Genomic DNA, 9,207 nt, shown 5'->3' with positions numbered 1-9,207 from the left:
CAGTAACTTAATTATTTGCGAGGGAACTCTGCGGCTCCCCCTGCCCCTGGAATGGCCATGGCACTTTTGTATGCCAATGCAGGTGGGCCCGCTTGGCCCCCCCACCCCAGGGACCACTACCTCCCTGGGGCACATACATTAAGTTACCCCTCCTGATATCTCCAATAAGTTCCACACAGTAGGCTTGCTAAGAGGTCTTCTGAGGTCACGCCCCCTTTCTCCACCACTCCAGAAACACAGATTGTGGTGCACTCCTGATTGGGAGAAGAGTCCGCTTTACTCCTGTAAGTCCTACACAGCGGGATTCCTGTCAGCTGGTTGGAGTCCCTACCCCCTTTCTCCACCACTATGTAGAAAAACCAAAGGTGATAATGGACGGAGCGTTGACAATACAAACACTCACCCCCAGTCAACTGATCTGGGTTTAATCCATCACCGTTCTTTAGCTCACTCCGCCACCTCAGTTCAGACATGGCCATATGCAAATCAGTCTGACCCTGTGCCTCATGGGAACAGTCCAGCCCGAACTGCCAAGCCATGTCTTCCCTGGACTGGAATCAAGCTTCCCAGGACCGGTTTCTGGTATTACAGCCGTCTTCAGACGGGCGTGCTTGACTCGAGTGGCAAAGTGAGCAAGGGACTCACGTCTGAGCATACCCTGCCAACTTAGGGCGAACAAAGAAAAACCAAAGGTGATGATGGACGGAGCGTTGACAATACAAACACTTACCCCCAGTCAACTGATCTGGGTTTAATCCATCATTGTTCTTTAGCTCACTCCGCCACCCCAGTTCAGACATGGCCATATGCAAATCAGTCTGACCCTGTGCCTCATGGGAAAAGTCCAGCCCAAACTGCCAAGCCATGCCTTCCCGGGACCGGAAACAAGCTACCGAGGACCGGTTTCTGGCATTTCAGCCGTCTGCAGCCCGGCTTGCTTGAATCCAGTGGCAAAGTGAGCAAGGGACTCACATCTGAGCATACCCTGCCAACTTATGGCGAACAAACAAAAACCAAAGGAAATGATGGACGGAGCGTTGACAATACAAGCACTCACCCCCAGTCAACTGATCTGGGTTTAATCCATCACCGTTCTTTAGCCCACTCTGCCACCCCAGCTCAGACATGGCCATATATAAATCAGTCTGACCCTGTACCTCATGGGAACAGTCCATCCCGAACTGCCAAGCCATGCCTTCCCTGGACCGGAAACAAGCTACCGAGGACTGGTTTCTGGCATTTCAGCCGTCTTCAGCCCGGCTTGCTTCCTCCTGACGAGACGATAGGTCTTCCCCGGGGTTTAGAGCTGTCTTTGTGAATCTTGGGTAATAAGTATAAGGCAGGTAGTTTAGGGAACATACAGGCCAAGAAGTCGTGTTACTCCCATTCAAGCAGTCCTTTTTACCTCCACTCACTCAATTGTATTTGATACATTTTGATAGATGCCTCATATTTTACTCTATTGCTCAATTTGTATCTGTCAACATCACTCAGTTGTTTAATGCCTTCTTCAATGTACATTTCCCTCGAGAGTACCACTACAGTCCCCCTTTGTCTTATTTTTTTTATTACAATAGATTGATCTTTTCTCAAATTTTCTGTCTGTGCTTCCGTAATTTTTTTCTTACCACACCATCTCTTTTTGGAAAGACTAAGGAACTCCTGTATCATACCTTTTTCAAAACACCAATTGCATCATTGCTAATTTGTGGTAGAAAAATGCAAAAATTCGATGTCCCCAATGTCGAATTTTTGCATATGATTAATGAGCTAGAGGGGGGAACCGGGATTCATTCACGATACAATCATGAATCTCATTAACAATGACATTAGACTTGACCTCAGTGTCGAGAAAGTGTTTTTAGACCAAAATCTATTTTTCTCCCACAAATTAACAATGATGCAATTGATGTGTTTGAAAAAAATATGATGCAGGAGTTTCAAGAAGAGATGGCACAGTAAGAAAAATATTAGCACATAGAGAGTGTTAAAAATGGGATTTCTGGTTAGCTGAGACTTGCAATAAACAACAAAAATTCGGGGTCTATAAAAAACAACTATTTATTGAAGGAAGAAAATACACTCCTATAGCCTCTAAAAAGTATGCCTCAAGACAAAGTAGGACAGTGGAAAATCAGGGGAAAGAAACACCCTTGTTGTAATTTGGATTCCCATCATTCACCAATGTGATCATTATCAGCATGTGGGTTTCCGACCTACCAACCCAAATTACCCTCTTGAACATAGGGAGAAACTGGCTGGATTGTATCCTCTCAAGGGTAGCGTAGAGTAAATAAGACAAACAAGAAACCAGAGCAAAGAGAGAGTTATGTCACTCTCAACAATCTTGTAAACAAATTCCAAGACATAGAGTAAATGGTGGGAAAGTGCAGTGCAAAAAAGTGTAGTGAAGTTAAAAAAGGATTCGCAAAAGAGACAGATAATGGTAGTATTTAGAATATCTGTTGCAATCCTTACTAAAAACAGTGCAAATAATGAAAGCAGTTCAACATCACTGCTTTATGGAGTAGTGATTACATGTTTCAGCCAAAAAGATAGCTCGTCCACGACTTTCTTCAGGACCTGTCTGTTTCTTTGTATTGCTACTACTGCATTTAAATAGTTACTGTGCCAATAGTGGAAACCATAAAAAACAGAGAAAACTTTCAATTTGTACATACAGGTTGGACTTTATATAACCTCTGTTGTACCATTTTGATCCTCCGTATCAGCGAGATGTAAAGGACATCTGAAAAAAATATATGATAAGTGGCAAACATAGAAGAGAGAAAAGGAAGTAGAGTCTTTTAGTTGGAAACATTGTTATGGGATATAAACATTGTATCCGCAAAACAACTGGCAGTGTATCGTACAAAAATGTATATAAAGTTCATTGTTCACCCGTCTGGTATCAGGACTGGACCTCACCTCACTCGGTGCCAACTCAAGTCTATGAGGCCATGCTCTGACAAACATAAATGGAAGGAAACACATAAGGGGGGGGTCATAAATATGTCACCATCCTTCCTAGTAACCACAAGAACCCTGGCCATATGTGAGTCAGAATACAGCTCTGTCTCATGATCAGGGACACTGTATCTATATTTTAACTAATGGTGTATAAAAGCAATTCATTGAGTGGTCCCTATTATCAAACTGGTTAAAACTGTGCAAGAATCTATTTTCTCAAAAATATACATATGCATATGGCAATTCATGCTCTAAGCATCAACATGTCTCTAAACACTACCCAGCTAGAGAAAACATGTTCACAAACATTGAGGCACATTTAATGTACAATTTTGTTCATTGAGGCACATTTAATGTACACTTTTGTTGTACGAGGAGTTCTTTCATGTCTATAGATCCAACCTAAAGACATTGGTCTATGCATGCCTCCATGCTACGTAGAGAAAGTTTTGATGGAGAACGTGTATTTCAAATGGCGCTTTCAATGCTCATGTTACAAAGTGCCAACACTTATATTGCTGATAGCCTCAGCTGACCAGCTAGCACATGTGGATCAACCATGAAAAAGTAATAACAGTGACACGAACCACGTGTCTCAAGTCAGCCCACCAACATTGTTTTAAGAGTGCACGAAAAGGGAAACAGTTAGTGTTCCGATAATTACTGGGCAGGGCGCTTTTCAATACTGAAGCCGCATGTCATCCCGAAAGTTACCGGGCAATGCGCTCTGCAATACTGAAGCTGTTTTTCAAGAACAGAAAGGCATTGATGACAGCGCACAAAGAGTGGGAACAATTAGTATACCAACTGGAGCCGTTTAGCAAGGATGATTCGGACTCGCTTAGCGCAGTGTTTAAGAAAAATTCAGCGCTCGCCCGTTTTTAGGTCTCGACTATTATATCCCGCAGGGATAAATAGGCGAGTATATTGTAGGGAAAACAAAATCCCTACCAACTGCGGATTACGTCCAGTTCAGTCGTGTGAGACGCGTGCGTGCACGTCAAACCCATCAGCCTAGCATCAGACTTCAATGGAATGCGCTCCCAAGCTGCTCCCCCGCCCCCGCATCAAACTTCAAAGCAAAGCGCTCCCGGCCCGCGCCCCCCACAGCAATGCCAAGAGCTTGTTAATCCTCCTTGTGATTAAACCAGCTGCTGCCGCTTCCCGGGAAAGTTTGCTCGAGCTGTCTCCTTCACTAAACCCCACCTTTCGGTCTTGTTCATCTTCACGTCTCATCCTTTCTTCTCAGCGCTCCTCTCGTTCCCCCTCCTTCTTCTTCATTTCTCTCCACTCCCTTGTCATATTTTTTATTTAACTCCTTTCTTGCATTTTATTCTCTCTTCTTGTTTGTTGCAGTGACTTCTGTAATCCCGAATTTAGTTTTGTGTGTACGTTTACTTCCGCTTTTCTGGGCCTTGTACTTATTTTTAAGTGACTCCCGTGTAAATCCCACATTTGTGTGCACTTTTCATTGCCATTTTTATGGGCCTCGACCTTTTTTATTTCTTTTTTTGTTGCAGTGACTCTCACGTAATCTGCACGTTTGTGTGCATATTTCATTGCTGATTTTCTTGGCCTCGTACTTTTTAAATCGGCAGAGTTTTGTTATCCCTTGATTGGGGTGAAGGCCTTTCCTTCAAGTACTTTACTTACTGCTACTTCACAGCTACCCAAGCTGCATTCATATCTCTGTTCATCTAACCTTTGGCAGCGTTCTGTGTGGCATTTTGCGCTTTGGTGCCAAATCTGAATTCCCATAACATAACGAGCCGGTTCATTCTTTCCGAAGCCCTTTTATCCCTTGTTTTTCAGTCATCATCCTTTCTCTTTAGTGTTCCTGAGCTCAGCTTTTAGACTTGCATTTCACAGTTCGAGAGGCCTGCTCTGGGGTTAGAGAATGTATTATAGCTTTGTGACCATTTGCAGTTTTTGATAAGGGCGATCACGTGCTTTATTTGATTTCGAACTTGCTGATCCACTGGTGCAGTTTCGTAATGTTAGTGCTGTAAATGTCATCTCACTTACTTAGTTCGCTACTACACTAACGCAGGACCCCAGTTTATCCATCACCGGATTCGAACCCTGACTGACGGTTTTTAATTCTACTCAGTCCCCCAAACGGAGTGGTGTGAATTCAGTGCAGCGTCAGGCAGAGCTCGTAGCTTGTTATGTATGTTCCTAATTAACTAGTTCTCGTTTTGGCAGGGTCTGTTTAGCACGTTCTGTTGTATCGTCCAGCGCCCCTCTGTTTCGATGCAGCTGGCTCTGTTGGTGCAGTTTATCCTGACAGGAAGTGCCCCCTAGGCTCGGCGATTCCTTATTGCATGCTCCTTCTTATGGGATTTATATAAAAAAAGCATTTGCAATGCAATAGGATGTGCATTTTAGAAACTTTGACATATTGATTGGTATTGATTGGTATTGTAAATCACCTTGCCTTTTATTATTGCAGTTTTTTTAAACACAGAAATAAAAGGCATTGTCATTTTTTCCCTCTCTCTCTCTGCTGCTCTCACGGTGTCCCTCTTCTCTATCCACTGTCATTATCCCTCAGTGACTCTCCAGCCCCCCATCACATTCACACTCTATTCTGTGCGCTCGCCCCCCTTCTTACTGGGAGCACTGATTAGCCGAGCTTGGCAGGCCTCTCCCAAAGTGCTGCCGTCAAGTTCTGTTCAGACTTGTTAGATAAGTGGGGCTTGAGGAGAATCAATACCAGGGTGTCTTCAAGTTCCCCTCCTCTTTCTCCATCGCCCACTGTCTCTGTACGCCTTTATTTACGCCAATACTCTTCTCTCTGTTTCCAGTCTCTCAGCGCCTCATCCACTTCCCTTTGTTGATTTCTAGTCGCTGCTGTCTCCCCCTCCTCTCTCCCCACCTCCATCTTTAAATGGGCGACTCTATGCTCCCCCGCCCATTTGCCCTCGTATTTCAATAACGCTCCACTGTTCTGACTCCCATTTCCTTCTCCTCCGACTCTCCTCCAAACTGCTGTGCCACCGACACCCACTCTCCTAATTGGTAAGCCCACTCAGTCAGTAAGTCCCATTCTATTTCTCACCTGTGAGAATATTCCTCTGCCCCGTCCCAAATCCGATTCTTTCCAGACACACTGACCAATCTTGGACTTTCCACCCTCCACAACCTGCTCTCCCACCCTCCAACCCATGTGCTCTCCAGACCACTGTACTTTCCCTTCTCTCCCTTTATTGTCCTCTCCCCTCGAGCTTAGGATCCAGTCTTCCCTCTCACCCCAAGAGTATGCGGGTACTCCCTGCATTCCATGTATTCACCTCTCCATACTTAGGGGCAGATTTATGATGCCCTTGCGCCGCAATTGCGTCACTTTATTTGACGCAACTGCGGCGCAAACAATGCGCCCTATTTACAACGTGACGCATCTAGGAGATGCGTCACGTTGTAAAGCCCTGCGCCATAAGGAGGCGTTCCTGAGCAGGGGGCGGGGTGTTCCTACGCAGGAACGCCTCCTGAAAGTGGCTGAGTGAAATCTATGAGATTTCACTCAGTCACTTTCTGGCCAATGCTGCGTCAAAACCCTGCGCCTGCTTGAAGCAGGCGTAGGTCTTGATACAGCATTGTGTAGATGGGGCACCCCCGAGCCTTTCTGGAACTGCGTCGCGCTTGCGACGCACTCAAGCAATGCGCCACATTTCTGAAACAGATGCGTCACGCATCTGTGCCGTTTTTGCACCATGGGTGGCGTAGCTGTGGCGCACGTTAACTGGCGCATCCCTCGGGATCCACCAGTTAACATAAATCTGCCCCTTTGTTTTTATTCATCTTTTTTTTTTCCCATTTAGATACACTTTCACTCACTTGCACGTTCCTCACTCTACATTTTCTTGTGTCCTCTCTATGTACACCTTCCATGTCTCTGTTTATTTTTCCTTTTCTCTGCTCTTTCCTTCTACCCTGTTCTTTTTTTGTCTTCCCTCTCAACTCGCTTTGTATATACTCTTCTTTTTATTCTCCCCGCTCTCTTCTCTCTTCAGACACACTTTTTATCTCATCCTTCTCAAACTCTTCTTCAGGCCCTTCTTTCTCAACTACTTTATCTCTACCCTCTTCACTCACTTCCTCAATCTCTTTTCTAGCAAAAAAGCTAGAAAAGAGAAGTAGTAAAGAAAAAACTTTACTACTTCCCTTTTTAGTTTACTCTTCCCTCTGCTCACTTCATATTTTCTGCGTTCCCTTTTTATTTGCCCGTTCCCTCCATTGTTTTCATATGTTCCTGCTCTCCTTTTCTATATCTTTGGAACTTTGCATATTCAGTTCGCACGATCTATATACCCCTTGTTTCTCCTTTATTTTCATGTCCTTCCCTTCTCTGCCTCTCAATATTTGCTCTCTCAGTAGACCTTAACTCCCTCTTTCGTTGCACGCTTCTCCTTCCCCTTTCGCCTTGTATTCTCTCAATCCGGGGATCCCCAACCCCCGAACAGGCCTTTTCTCGTTCTCAGTCCCGGGATATCCCTTCAGGGCAGGATTTTGGGCAGAGGCTTTGCCTCTCTTCTGCCACAGACAGTCACCGCAGCGCCCCCACCCTCTTTGCCCACACATCCTCTCACAGAGCATGGCTCTACCTTCAAGCTGACACCCCTTGTAGCAGGCTTATCGGAAATTAGCTTTTTCTTCGACATTTCGTCCAGCCAGCAGGGGCAGGTGGTCGTTTCACAGCGCGCTCCGGAAGCTGAGACCAGCCCTAAAGAATGAATCACCCCAGGTGCTTTCCTTCCTGAAGCTGGGTATGTGACAGCCCTGTACGGAGCACTGAGGGCTTTCAGACACTGTAATGTGCACATGTGCAAGGACGGAAAACGACCCAACTATCCCCTAGTTTTAAAGTAAAAAACATCCAAACTTTATTTCTCGAGGAAGAGCAAACTTTCAATGTAATCAATGCACAATAAAGTCCACAATGACTAATTTCTATATTCTTTCTTTATTCTTGGCTAAAGATACAACAGAAACAGGTAACACATGTTGTTCCTTCTGACTGTGGAACTTTTTGATTTATCACATTGAACTTCTGATGCACTAATTCCTTGTCCATGTGAGTTTTTACCTACAGTCATATGGCAATCAAGTCACATGTGCTCCACATATAGCGTGAGGTCGGTCACGAACGTCTAATATAATTTTTCTTGTGCAATTTGGTTGCAGTTGACCTGGCGCCACCTGCTGCACCACTGGTAGTGACCTCCCTTTACCTGTTACCCGTCTCTCAATTCCAGAGTTTTTTTCACATGACACACGTACACAACTTTTTTATATTTTCATTAAAAAGCACGAAAGCCCATCCTTGGTGTGTGGTCGTTAACCATTGCACCTGAAGTAACAGTAGATGGTGTAGCACCTTGGATAATGTGCTGCTTGGCTAAATACTTCAGAAGGTCCAAATGGCATCATCACCAATCAGTGCATGCTTTCATCATGAACACACACTACTAGCTGTCTGTGCACGCTAACATCAGACACACACCACCAGCCGTCAGTGCACGCTTTCACCAGGCAGACACACACCGCCAGCTGCCAGTGCATGTTTTAACAGGCGCACTCTTCCAGCTGTCAGTGCACACTTTCACCAGGCATACACAACACCAGCTATATTTGCATGCTTCCACCAGGCACACACACCACCAGCTATCAGTGCATGCTTCTAGCAGGCAAACACACCACCATCTGACCCGCCTAATTGGTAGACAACTATTTTATTATGTATTGTCTTTTACACACTTTTGTTAGGCTGATCTATTTTAGTACACATTATGCTGCAATCTGGCGTTCATGAGTTTTTTTCTGGCACACCTCTACCCCAAAGCCTCTCAGTGAAAGGTGTGAACTCTAGCCCGGCCATGCTCACGAATACCTTACAGTGCAACCACACACACAACACCACACACACAACACCACACACACAACACCAGACACACAACACCACACGCACAACACCACACACTCACACAAGCACACAAACACAACCACACAAAAAACACACAAACACAACCACACCCGCACCCACAACCATATTCAACCACACATACAACCACACACACAACAAACACACACACAACTACACTGAAAACCAAACCGTCAGTGCACACTTTCACCACGCATAGACCTTAACTCCCTCTTTCGTTGCACGCTTCTCCTTCCCCTTTCGCCTTGTATTCTCTCATTCCGGGGATCCCCAACCCCCGAACAGGCCTTTTCTCG

This window comes from Lissotriton vulgaris, chromosome 2_1, assembly GCF_964263255.1.
Source record: "Lissotriton vulgaris chromosome 2_1, aLisVul1.2, whole genome shotgun sequence".
Taxonomy (NCBI): domain Eukaryota; kingdom Metazoa; phylum Chordata; class Amphibia; order Caudata; family Salamandridae; genus Lissotriton; species Lissotriton vulgaris.
The sequence above is the reverse complement of the archived record's forward strand: the minus strand, read 5'-3'. Positions refer to the sequence as shown.